The sequence below is a fragment of the Xenopus tropicalis genome, chromosome 4 (assembly GCF_000004195.4).
Source record: "Xenopus tropicalis strain Nigerian chromosome 4, UCB_Xtro_10.0, whole genome shotgun sequence".
Taxonomy (NCBI): domain Eukaryota; kingdom Metazoa; phylum Chordata; class Amphibia; order Anura; family Pipidae; genus Xenopus; species Xenopus tropicalis.
In genome coordinates, this window is record NC_030680.2 from 125,787,976 (window position 1) to 125,801,908 (window position 13,933).

Consider the following 13,933-nt stretch of genomic DNA (forward strand, 5'->3'; position numbering starts at 1 on the left):
TGTCACTCAGCAGGAACCAAGCTAAGTAGTTCATTATCAGGGGGAAGACATAAGGGTATTATATGGACCAATAAACCTTTCTTATTTACTTTCCCTTTGTATTTGTCTAATGGAAATATTAAGAGAGCTTTTTCCTTAGCTCTTATGAAGGTATTACTACCGTGTGCCATAATCCCCTAATGCCCCCATAGCATACAAGGCCTAGCAGCTCAGAAAAGTCAGTACAAGATGCAATAAGTACAGGGATTCCCGCTCCTTGAACCTGCTGGTCTTCACAAATTTACCAAAATGGGAGATTAGAGCTCAACATGGGAAAACTCACCCACTTTCAATTTATTCCTATGGGATTTTTTGAAGTGTATTTATCAATATGGGAAAGTTAGAGTTCACCATTTGATAAAATCATTTTTCATTTTCATTTCATTTTTTTGGTTTGGCACCTTGACCAGTGGTGTGACTATAAAGGAAGCAAACCCGGTGGTCACGGGGCCCAAGGTACAGGGAGGCCCAGAACACAGGGTCTGCTTTCTCTATAGCTGTTAGAAGTACCTGCTACCCAGCTGCCTTCTCGGTGCATGTGGCTGGGGAGCAGAGAACACGGGTTGGCACGCACCAGGCCCCTCTGAATAATTTTTTGGCGGGGGACAAGGGGACTGGCACGGCATTGACCCACAGTGATGGAGGCCTCAGGGCTGTGACTGGACCATTAAAGGTCTTAAGCCGGACCTTGTGTTCAGGATCACTGTCCTGCTAAAAAATGGGCTTTGTGCTGAGACATATGATGCAAAGGGTATCCTTCTGTTTCAGTTCTGTGTTGTACCTAATAATTAATAGCTCTCATTTTCCCAAATCTCTTCATAAGGCAGTGCCATTTAAGACCTGAAGGCCAAAGAGGGACCTATAAATATTTTTTGGGCCCCAGACTGCCAAGGGGCTGCACAGACTACTTTGTATAACATCAGAATTCTAATATAAACATTTGCTATAATGGGTAACTGACCCACTACAGGAAACAAAGTCAGGCATGAGTGTTTAAAGGTAACCTTTCATCATAAGAATAACTTTATTATCTGATCCACTCAATGATTGTCAAAATTCTCTGTCTATGCTTTATGACAGGCATTCCAGAAATTCCAGAACATTTTTTCAGACCTACAGCACATAAATCAGAACAAGATCAATTCCAGCCCCTCTGAAATATCTAGATATTTCATTGTGTACACAGTGCATTCTCAGCCACTGGTTCCTGCAGTGATAGCAATCCTGGGCAATGATAGAAAATACCTTGCTTTGGTTTTTTGCCTATTCATACTCTAATGTTACTGCCTGCAGTGCCCAGACATGAGGGTATATTATAGGTTTCGCTGTTTCTGTTTGGAAAGGGCATATGGTTCAGTTGCATTCAGGCGTATAGTTCCATTGCATTCAGGTATACAGTATATTAGAATGACTCTGCCAAAACTGACAATTATATTCTGGGGCGGTAGGTGCACCCACATGCCACAAGCAGTTTATTGTTATAGACAATATTCCCTGTTTTATCAGTGATTTGGCGTAAAGGAGAACTAAACCCAGGGGCGCTGCTGCCATTGAGAAACTCGCCTCAGACTGCAACGCCCTTGAAATCACCAGGGGCGGCAAAAAGCAGCTCCTGGTAACTTAAAGAGCTGAAATTCTGAGTTCTCTCTGCACTAATGATGCGTCCCCCCCAAGAGGGGGAGCATTCACTTTGCCCCCTGGGGCAGTGCTGAATAAACCCTAAAAATTAATATGGCTAGAAATGCCAGTTCTTATATACAGAACTTATTGCACCAGCTTAAAGGGTCGCCACTCTATAGTAGTAATGATCCAGGGGCTTTTCTGGAATCTAAGATGTGTCAGTGACACTGCACATGCTCAGTGCACCCTGAGCAACTGTTAAGAAGCTAAGCCTCTCAAAATTATGAAGCAGAAAATATATGTCTGCCATAGAAGCTAGTGCTAAAAAGCTGATTATTACACTGTGATGCAAACTGCAATAGTTTTAGAGCTGCCATTTACTAATAATCTGTATTAGTTATTAATCAGCCTTATATTGTGACATTTATATTCTATATATACAGAATAATGTGAGTGGGCCCCTAAGCACAGGTAAGTGCCAGCAGCACAGAGCATGTGCAGGGAATCAGCAGAAAAGAAGATGGGGGGCTACTGAGGCATCTTTGGGGGCACAAATCTTCCCTGCTAAAGGGCTGTGGGTTCCTTGGGCTGGTACAGAACAACATAATGTGCAACTTTGCCCTGCTTTAGAGAACTACACTTTAGTTTCCTTTAAGCTAGAAATGTACTCAACCTCCATTGATTTGGCAAGTTTGCCATGGCCAAAGAGTGATCATAAAAGTTATGTTGGTGCCATACTCAGGCCAGTTAGAGGCTAAATTGACACAAATACAGTAGTTGTCCAGCTTAGGGAAAATTGCGCAAATAAAACGACATCCTAAGTAATGAAATATTCCTAAGAATGATGCTTTAGAAAGACTGTTCACTTCCTTTGTTAGAACCAGATGTGCCTGAATAACAGTATACATCTATTGTTGCTTTAGCAGGGGCTGCCAGGAAAGTGCCACAAGAGAAACAAGCACAGAAGCCTAACAACTGGGCGCCTGCACCCAAATGTTCCCAAACTCCCAAGGGCTCATTTACAAAGTGGAGGGCAGTGTGCAATGTGCACAAAAGGGTGGAAACTGCCACGTTTTTTGCACATTGGCACCCACGCCTGCGCTTTGCAGTATAGCCACAGGTCTTTGCCCTTTCAAAATGGAGTATGAATCTCAGACAGAGCTGGGATGCCAAAACTGGAGGACAAATATGGTGAAAGTAGGATGAATTCTAACACCCCCTCCTGTAATCTCAGCCTAAAGGTTAATTAGAAATTGTAGGAAGAGAAAAAAGACATTTAACCAAATTACCCTTCCCAGTTAAATCCCCTGTATAATGAGCCTTTCCTTATCTGTAAGCCTGAGACACAGGCTGTAGCTATGGTTTGTTTATACTGTCTTGATAATGGGGGAGTGGGGCTAGTCAGTGCTTTATAATTAAGAAAAATATTAATATGAAAAAGATGAAGGAAGCAGGGCGGCAGCAGTATGCTGCAAGGTTCATTTATTGGTAGGGCAGCCACTACCTTGCTGATAAAGGGCATGCTTGCCTGAAACCTGTAGTGGGTGCACTATCAATAAATAAACCCAGTGCACAGTCTAAGGGGATCGGCGCCCCACCAACTTGGCCTGCTAGGGACTGTGTGACTAGGGCAGGAGCTTAAGGGGGCAGCCCATGGGTGTTCATCACTGCACATTTACAGCTAAAGGTGCCATACATGGGCAGATTTCAGATGCTGATTTTGGTCCTTCGGATTGATTCAGCAGTTTATCTGCCCATGTATGGCACCCCTGACAGGCCAACCCAACCAACATCTGGCCTAAGATGGGCAGATCTCGTTTGGGAATGTTTGATTTTTCGTCAGTTCGGGGGCGCATCCAGGGTGGGACTGGGCAGTTGGGACACTGGGAAAAAACCCGGTGCACCCCTGGCGGCCAGTGTCCCTCCCCTGACGCATTTCACTTAATCACTCTTAGGGGAGGACATCAGGTGGGTGGCGGGGGCCTCTGCGGGAGTGTAGAGGGGGCACCTTGGGGGCGCGGGGCCACTGGGGTGACAGCCCCCAGTCCGACCCTGGCGGCATTGGCTCATTGATGCGGTCCTCAGTCCAACAGCGCCTATACCTGCCATTGTAATTCGGTCATTTGGCCTCTAGGTGGGCATATCAGGAGATGATGTGCTCATTTGGTGACCTCACAGAATGAGCGGATCTTACCGTGTATGGCCCCCTTTTTACTCTGGTAGGGGAGCCGAAAGTATGGAGGGTTACCACTCCCGTTTTTCACTGTAATGGAGGTTCATTAGAGGGTTTCAGGATAGGTAATAGGTATAGGTAATGGTAATGGTAAGGTATAGGTAAATCCAGAGAATGGTTATTATGTTACAAAGTTATTATAACAGCTCTTAAACCTCTCAGGGTTAATCATTATCCTGCAGTGAAACCCATAGTCAGCAAGCAGGCCTGGTAACACTGCAAAAGCATGGAATTTAGCTCCCTCCAGTGGTCAAGTCAAGGAAGCAAGTGTTTTTATTGATAGAACTTAGAATGTATTTTGCAAGCAGATATGAGTAGTTTAGTAATTACCAGTGTTTATAAACCTTTAAAACCATTTATTATTTTCTGGCGCTGAGATGAGACAAATAAACAAAAATATCGATTCACTAGTAAATATCTTGTTCTGACAATCTTCCAGGGCCTTAATTACACTTGCCGCAATATCTCATTCCTTCAAGGCGTGCTCCTGTAATTAGAGCATCATGATCGGCCTATTTGCAGAGCCATAAAGTGCAGAGGTCCAGAGTTTTAATGCCGATAAAGGCCAGAAGTAAAATTAAGTCATCTTTTGAGTGAGTTAAGGATCCAGTACCCAGAGGGATGTTATAGCTTGCTGGCCCCATGCAGTGCTGATTATATGACTGAATTCAGTCTATGCAGATACGTTTCAGCATACCCCTAGTAAAACCCCCGGTGGTGGTGTGTCCCTGGCGAGTAGAGGAGTAGAAACATTTCTATGAGGCTCATGTTTTCTAAGTCGGGTTTTCTCATTACGCCAAGTGATAACAGATGCTGAAGGTGGGTTAGATGGAGCTGCCATAATTTATTTACCAAAGGTTATTAGTCCACTGCCCCCCGGATTGTGTACCCTGCCAACTTAGTAAAAAGGGGCCCCACCAATTAGACTTCTGTGTCTCTCAGGTCCCACCTTTGCCATTGGGCCCCTTACTGGACTCCCCCTTGTAGCCCTCTGATAGTGGCCTTGGGATTAGAATAATCTATAATAATAATAATATAAAAGGCTGGTTATTACTATGATTATAAATTATTAGTATTAGTATTATTAATACATTTATAGAACATATGCCGCAGTGCTATACAATAAATGGGTGTATATGTTAAACATACAAAAATACAACCAATAACTAACAAGAGGTAGAGAGGGCCCTGCCCAAACAGTTTGCAATCTAAAAGGTTTAGAGCTATGTTCATGACCAAATTCTGTTAGTGCCCCCCAGCCCTAACCTGACAATCTATTACAGCAAACTGATCAGAAAATACTGCAGCAAAAATTTGCACTTGTGGCATTGCCCTTAAGGTACAAAGTGAGCAAACGGCACACAGAGAGTGCATTATGTATGTGCAGATACAATATTTCAATCTAACACATGGTCTGTTTATAACTCTCCATGGCAGCACAGGGGCGCCTTATGATCAACAGACATTTCGCCTGCTATAACGTTTAACTGAAGCATATAGAAAATCAGTCTGCATAAATACAAAGCTTTATAAATATGTGTGAATTTACAAAGTGTGCCATGGGGATGTTTGTTGGATGTCAATACACACCTTTCCATGTTAATTCCTTAGTATCCACACCATCTCCTAAGGCAAAAGCATTGGTCTAACTAAATATGCAAGATGAGCAAGGAGCGCCACCTAGTGGCTTCATTGTGCTCTAGAAATATAACATAACATGATTGACTTCTTAAAGGACAAGGAAACTGCACTCACTAGGGAGAGATGAATGTTAGGCACACCCCAATAAATACAATCGGTAACCCTGGGCCATGGGCTGGTGTTCCTTCTGAAAACCACACCACCATGGTTATATACCCAGTGCTGCACCACATCCTCTGTCTCTTGTCTTCTTGTGGTCTGTCTATGTGTCTTAAACAGCACGCAGGCACAGTAACATAAAAACTCCAACTATCAATGACAATGAAGTCAAAACTTAGCTTGGCTTATTTGTCTCATTTATAACATGCCCCCTGCCTCAACACTATAGCTCGTCAGCAGCATTCTCTTAACTGTGGGTCTGACCACACCTTGGCCATATGGGTAAACAGAGAGAATTTCCCTCTGGCGAATTATGCCCCTGTTTCTTGCATGTTTTTGTATGCCCCATGCCTACAGTAAAGTGCTGCCCAGTATGTGACAATGAACTGAGTGTATAATCATTATATTTGTATTTATTCTGCTTCAGTTTGACTTTCTTGTTTCTATTGAATCCTCTTGTTGCCACCATCCCACCCATGTATGTGTAAGAGGCCACTGGGACATAAACAGATAAACCTTATGCAATATTACCAAATCTAAGGCTCATTACCTTACACTAGGTGCAAAAATGGGCACAAAATTGCACCCACAAAAATGCCACGCATAAAGTGCTTGTGCTTACTTGTGCTCGTATACAGTAGCACTATACAGTGATTTAATGGTTGCACCTACTTTGGTGCATGAGGGGAGCTTGCTCCAGTGCAAGGCATCCCATTGCTTAATACTTACCTTGGCCAGGGGTAAGTGAGGGGCTTCATGTTGCACCTGGGAATGGCACACAAGTTAAGGGAATGCAATTGTATGCCCACGTCATATCCACGTAAAACGCTTAAGGCTGGCGGCACACTAAGAGATTTGTCTCCAAATTTCTGGAGATCTCCAGAAATTGTCTTCCCCTTCCCTTACCTTGGGATTGCCACAAGTAATATACATTATTCATAGCAATCTGGCTTAATTGTGGGAAACTGCCTTCTTTCACATTTTCCTGCTATTAAGCCAAATCACTGTGAGCAATTTGATTTTTTGTCCATGGTAGCACAGATTTACGGCGTGGGACAAATCTCCCCGTCTGTCATGGTACTTTGCGCTCATTTAATAAAAGTCCCCCTGGGGGTTTATCCCACCTAACTCAGGCAAAACATTTTCTTAATGCCTGGCATACCCCAGCCAAGAGCAGACATTAGGTACAGGGTACCCTATTACTGGCGCAACAGACAGTATGTAGTTTTAACCTGCCGTGGGTATTGGTTTCTGTGTATGGGCACTAAGGGGCATTATAGCACTTGCACCTCTAATCATATTAAATAAGTTCTTTACTGTTGCATTAGTTCAATTCTTGTCTCATCCTTTCACATTAATTCTGTTAACTACAAATATGTTTTTCTTTTCAAAAGAAATTGATCTGCTGGACAAATCCTGCCTTTATGCAGCACATCCCGACTGCCAACTAAATGTGGCCATACACGGGCCACAATTCAAGTCCTTATACAGCTAATCTGCCTGTGTATGGGGCCCCCCGACCTTAGGTGGGGATATCGAGATAAAGATCTGCTCATTTGGCAATCTTGCCAAACGAGTGAATCATACCGTGTATAGCCACATTAAGCCTGTGGGCAGGCATAGTGATTTGGGGGAAAATCTCCTAATTACTACATGTGCCCTAAACCTCACAATTCATGCATCTCACATTATCACTGTAGTGTGAGCCCACAATGACAGAAGTCCCCATTGTTACACTAGCCAAAGGCCTTAAAGGAGACTATACCCCAAGAACAAATACTTAACCAACAGATAGTTTATATTATGTTAGTGACCTATTAAAGAATCTCGTCAAACTGGAATATATATATCATTAAATATTGCCCTTTTAGATCCTTTCCCTTGAGCCGCCATTTAGTGATGGGCTGGGTGCTCCCTCAGAGATCAGCTGACAGGAAATAATGCAGCTCTAACTGTAACAGGAAGTAGTGTGGGAGCAAAACACAGAGCTCTGTCCATTAATTGGCTGATGGGGCCTAGCATGTATGTGTGCCTTGTTTGTGTGCACTGTGAATCCTATGATCCCAGGGGGCGGCACTTAATTCTTAAAATGGCAATTTTCTATTTAGTCCATACTAATAAAAAGTATATTTTTATGAAAATGGTTTATTCAGATGAAGCAATATTATGCAATATATTTTTATAGTGACCTACATTGTTTGGGGGTATAGTTTTCCTTTAATTAATCAATACAAAATGCAAGTCTTTGGGGCATATTTAATCAAAGGGTGTAAACCTTCACCACAGGGAAATGTCACAGCAATCTATTCGCTTGTATAGGATTTTACTAATTAATAAAAAAAAAATTAATAAAAAAAATTAAGTGAAAAAACAGCAAAACCCTCTACAAGTGAGTTGGGGTGTTCCTCTCTGGTGTACCCTATATCACTCTCTGGTAAACATGACCCTTCATGTGCTGATGTTGCAGTAACTTCTGCCAATCTGTGTTATAAAACTGGAACAGACAGGTTTAATTTGAGAGGAAAATACTGTTATCTATGTATGCAGAAAAGACTATAAGTAAATTGTTTAAAATTCAGCATTCATCTGCTATCTGCTTTCTATAGAAATACAGGCATGGAGTCTGTTATCCAAAGTCTGCAAAGTTTTGTACTATTCTGGGTTAAACACAGGAGGGCAGCAAAAGACCAATATTGTCCCTTTTGGCTGAGTACCCAATGAGAAGCCTCATAGCTGGCCCTAGTCTGATAGCCCTATGTCATAAAGTACACGGCAATGTTCCCCCTAAGCTGTGTGCTCGGGCAAACTTTGGGGCCACTGCACACAAGAACACAAGAGGGTTGATTCACTAAAGTGTGTTAAAACGTGCGCTATTAATAGCATGCGTTAAAAATTTTATCGCGTCGAATTTTTCGTGTTTTAATGCACAATTCACTAATAGTATATTTGCGTTAATTTAGACATGATGTTGTTTGTGTTATTTAAGTCGCAAAGACTATTTGTGCGGTATTTGACGGAACGCGCACTAATCAACACATCGCGCACGCCATATTAGCCATACACACCATTACTTTCGGAAAACTCCTTTTTTTGAAAATACCCATTTCCCTGCAAACTGGAGGCTGCATCACTCTGGGGCCAACACAGACTTGAATAAATCCCACTGCAAAGTCCATATTGTGTTGCCAAAAGCTCATGAACTGTACTTTTCTATAATTACCGCCTGCCTCACGCGATATGCGACTTAACGCATGCGTTAATACTTTAGTGAATCGCGCGTTTTTTTCGTGTCAATTTTAATGCAAAAAAGCATGCGATAAAACTTATCGACCTTTAGTGAATCAACCCTAAGGTATTAGCTAGCAGTATAGCTTAGAATGTGAATAAAAAAGACTAGGAGAATAAAGAAGCTGAGTGAGAACATAATAATTAATAATTAGGAACGTGGGCCTGTGGTCTGAAGTTTTCTGGTGGGCCCCTGGCATCCCAGTCCAACACTGGATGGCACACAGTGGACAATGCAACATACAATATGAAATTCCCAAAACATTGCAGTGAAATAGCTGTAATTCAGTTATGAGCATCAGTTGGGGGAGTTCATTTATAATTCACCCCTTTTTATTGTTCTGCAGCTTCCATATTTGCAATTAAAACTATCTGGTTGCTAGGGGCTGATTAACTTAGCAACCAATGATGTTTTATTTTTTTTCTCTGGACATACAGTATGTGCATGAAAACGAGTGCCCTTGGGGGATAATTCTTTATTTTGTCAGCAGCTTCCCTATGGAATAGTTGTGCCAACAAAAGTACAACTGCCAGGAGTCGGCTGGATCTGTTGGGCACCATGAGTTCTGCTTAGCCCTGCTGTACAAGGAAGGGGCATCTGCTAAATCTGAAAACTGTCTGTTTAAAAGACAAATTCACAAAAGTGGAAATAGAGGTTTATGAATTAGGTGAAAAATCCGACAAATCTATCTCCACTTTTATTTTGTCTCAATATCACCATTTTAATGAATCCCACCAAGGTGTGCACAAGGAATTTTGCCATAAAACACATCATTTTGTACTGCACACACCGGTTTTTCAAAAGTGTGTACATGGTTTTTAAAAGCCCACACAAAATACATTTTTGGAGCACACAGCCAAGAAGAAATTCAAGGGAACATTTGTACATAGCCATAGGGGGAGATACACAATAGAAGAAGATATTTAGTGGAACAAGTGAGGGGTTGATCAAGTTGGATGTAGAAAAGGACACAAGATGGGAATTTAGTTATTACGGCTAAAGAGTAATGGAGTGTCAGAGTGCTAAAGAGAAAAGGGGGAAACATGAAAAAGCAAAAATACAAGAGGGATATAAAAATATAAGAGATGAGATCATTTAGATAAGAAGTGAGGTAGGAAGAAGTAGAGCAAGCCTCCAGCAAAGGAAACATTCCCATGGAGATAACACCACAGAGCAACAATAGAGGGTATGTATGAGAATGCCCATCTGCACAATGTCTATAATGATGCAGATGGCTCAAGATTTACTACTGGGTATAAAATGTCTGTGTATGTTGTTTGCATTTATTTAGTACTGCCTGGCGCCCCCTCATCATTGTGCCCTAGGCAGGTGCCTTCTGCCTACCCCTAGTTCCGGCCCTGCAACCAGCACTCGGCCCCTTGATGTTGCTAACATACAGTGCAATGCTCATATAGCCTACAGTTAAATAGAGTGGCTGTGTGCTCCAGTAAACTGTTTGATATGCCGGTGAACATGCATGCGACTTGATCCCTGGGAATGGGCCCTCATGGAGCTAGTGGACAAAGGGTGTTACTAAACTATAGCCCTCATATTGATTAAATCAGACGGACACCAGTTATGCTTAAAACAAATGGTTAACTCTTTATTTACAGAAATGTAGAATAACATCCAAAAAGAGATGAACTACCAGTATTCAGTAGTTACTCAAATGCAAAGATTCAAGCCAGTGCTTTACCCATCAGGGGGTCAATAGTGGAACAGTGGGTTTAGTCAGCTAGGAAGTGTCCAATCCCCAGTATCAAGTCCTACAGTTGAAACCTAGACAAGCTACAGTAGCCCCGAAGTCTGTACACTTGCTACTCTAATCCTATCTCTCAGTCCTGGAGGGAACTATTACAGAATTATCCTCTTTACATACTGGGTCTACCTCTGCCCAGGGTCTAACCTGCATCCACCGTCCTGGAATGTAGAATCCAAAGAAAGAAGGTGAACATATGTTGCCCTCCCCTTATAAAGAACAGAACAATGACATCTAGTGGCCAGTTACTGAACTGTAATCAGCTTAAAAAAGGAACTAAAATGTTCTGAAAGCTTGCTATAATTATCTTAGTTAGCCAATAAATGTATCACCTTTATACCACTTTTGTTATTTTTTATTTCAAAAGGGTTACCCTGTAAACATTTTTGACTGGCTAACACGATAACACCTTTTCCTGCATGAACTGCCAGGAAAATACTTCAAAGGAATACTGTCATGGGAAAACATGTTTTTTTTCAAAACACATCAGTTAATAGAGCTTCTCCAGCAGAATCCTGCATTTGTTTTTCAAAAGAGTAAACAGATTTGTTTACATTTAATTTTGAAATTTCACACAGAGCTAGCCATATTTTTCATTTTCCAAGGTGCCACAGCCATGTGACCTGTGCTCTGACAAACTTCAGTCACACTTTACTGCTGAGCTGCAAGTTGGAGTGATATCACACCCCTTCCAGCAGCCAATCAGCAGAACAATTGGAAGGCAGCACGATAGCAGCTCCCAGTAGATACCAGAATAGCACTCAATAGTAAGAAATCCAAGTCCGGTTACATGGGAGTAGGAGAAACAATAGGTTACCTGAAAGTAGTTCTAATGTGTAGCGCTGGCTCCTTCTGAAAGCTCAGACTCAGGCACAATGCACTGAGATGGTGCCTACACACCAATATTACAGCTAAAAAATTACATTTGTTGGTTTAGGAAGAAAATTTTAAATGGTAGAGTGAATTATTTGCTATGTAAACAGTGTAATTTAGAAATAAAAAGTATACAATAAAAATCATGACAGAATCCCTGTAACCCAGGATAAGGAACAGCCTTCCCTCCCAACTGTAAATTAGGACACACTTAGATGCCTAAATGGGAACTGCCTGAATAAAGGGTAACTAAACCTGCAGTCCCCTACACTCAAATTATGCAACAGTTGTGAGTACAACTTTTCATGGGTGTAACTTTGTATATGACAGACTACATGTGCCGACACTGGTAAGGCCTGTGGCACAAGGGGTGTTTTGTTGACCTTGTGGCACAAGGGGTGTTTTCTGCTAAATGCCATATGTAGACAAAAGGCCCTGTGTGCAAACAGACTGACTCTGCATAAGCCAGAGCATTGCTGCATGCATAACTGCTCTTTGTGTGCTGTATCAGAGTGTCACTGTTGGTCAGAAAGCAGCACAAGAAATGTAACTGTGCCAGTATAGCCTAAGATAATAGCACCGATATGGGACAGGGATCACTGTTCCAGCATTAAATAAGGTCAAGTTGTAATAGGAAAACCAACAAATTATAAATGTGAAATGCACCTGTAGGTGATGCTAATACACACACCATGCTAATGAATGTTCTCCAACTGTAACTTCTTTATCCAGTTCTGTTCTGTCTGAATATAATAGGAATAAATCTTAACTTCCATCAGCAGCCTCAAACCCTACCTAGTAGTCATAATAACAAGTGACAGGGGAATGATCTAAGGTGGAGAATATATTATAAATAGTGCATTTTGGGAGTTACAGTATTTTTATAAATTACTTAAGGGAAGTTCACAGGGAGTGCTTTAAGGTACAGGTATGGGATTTAATATCGAGAATGCTTGGAACCTGGAGTTCTCCATATAAGGGTTCTTTCTGTAATTTGAATCTTCATACTTTAAATCTACCAAAAAATAATTTGAACATTATATAAACTCAATAGGATTGTTTTGCCTCCAATAAGGATTAATTATATCTTAGTTGGGATCAATTAAAAGGTGCTGTTTTGTTATTAGAGAAAATGGAAATCGTTTTTTAAAAATTGTAATTATTTGCTTAAAATGGAGTCTATGGGACATAGCCTTACCGTAATTTGAAGCTTTCTGGATAACGAGTTTCTAATAACACATCCCATACCTGTACTTTGAGCACTGTGTTTTTAAGTAATGATACATTTCAAGACATATATCACCTGACAAGCCCAAACACAAGCACATCCCAACACATGTCTATAGGGGGGTCCATTGGGGAAGTTTGGTGCCATGTTTTGGGGCTACTTTGAAATGTAGAGTTCAAAGTGCTGAAAAGCTGCCCATATGCCATTACTCTTGGAAGCAGCCAGTAACCAAAGTTGTTTAACTACTTTATAACAAATGCGACTATCTATAATTCCCCAAAAGTGACAAGTTCATATGTCCATGGTCAGTACTCAGTGTACACTAAGGGGCACATTTACTAATCCACAAATCCGAATCATGAATGGGAAAAAATCGTATTGGAAACAAAAATTTCGTAAGATCGCAAATATCACGAAAATGCTTACAAAAAAATCGTATTAGTCACAATAATATTGTATTGGCGATCCGAAAGTCACGAAATTTTCGTAACGAACAATTGTAAACAGCGGTAAAACCTTTCCGATTTTTTCGTGGAAACGTCCGAAAAAGTCGTGCGCCGTACGAAAAAGTCATGCGGGCGCCCGAAAAAAATCGGCGAAAATACTCTCGGAGCGTTCATGCTTTTGTACATGTGCCCCAAAGAAATTGTTCTTTTTTTGAAACTGAAAAAGTGTCTTAGAGAATGCCCACACTTTCACAGGCCTATGCAGGATACACATTTTGTACCAGTACTGATGCATTATGGGTACAAACTTTTGTTTGCACTTAGCTCTTTACCTGCTGTTATTAAATGTGGTCCAAATGATTCACAATTTTAGAAATTGATAATTATATCCTTCATGAGGTGGAGATACTAGAAGTCTCTAAAAAAAGACACAAGTCCTGCTTGTGTGGCCAGGCAGACAGCAGCTATCACTCGCTCCCAAGTATGTGTGATTATACAAGATACTGCCCTGAAGAGTCCAACATGGCTGAAATTACCAGACTGTTTTAACAAACAAGCCGCAGGTCTCAAAAATAAAATGATGGGTGCAGTTTGATTTGTTGAACCACACACCAATCAATTGAGTACATATCCCTGACTGACATCTGCT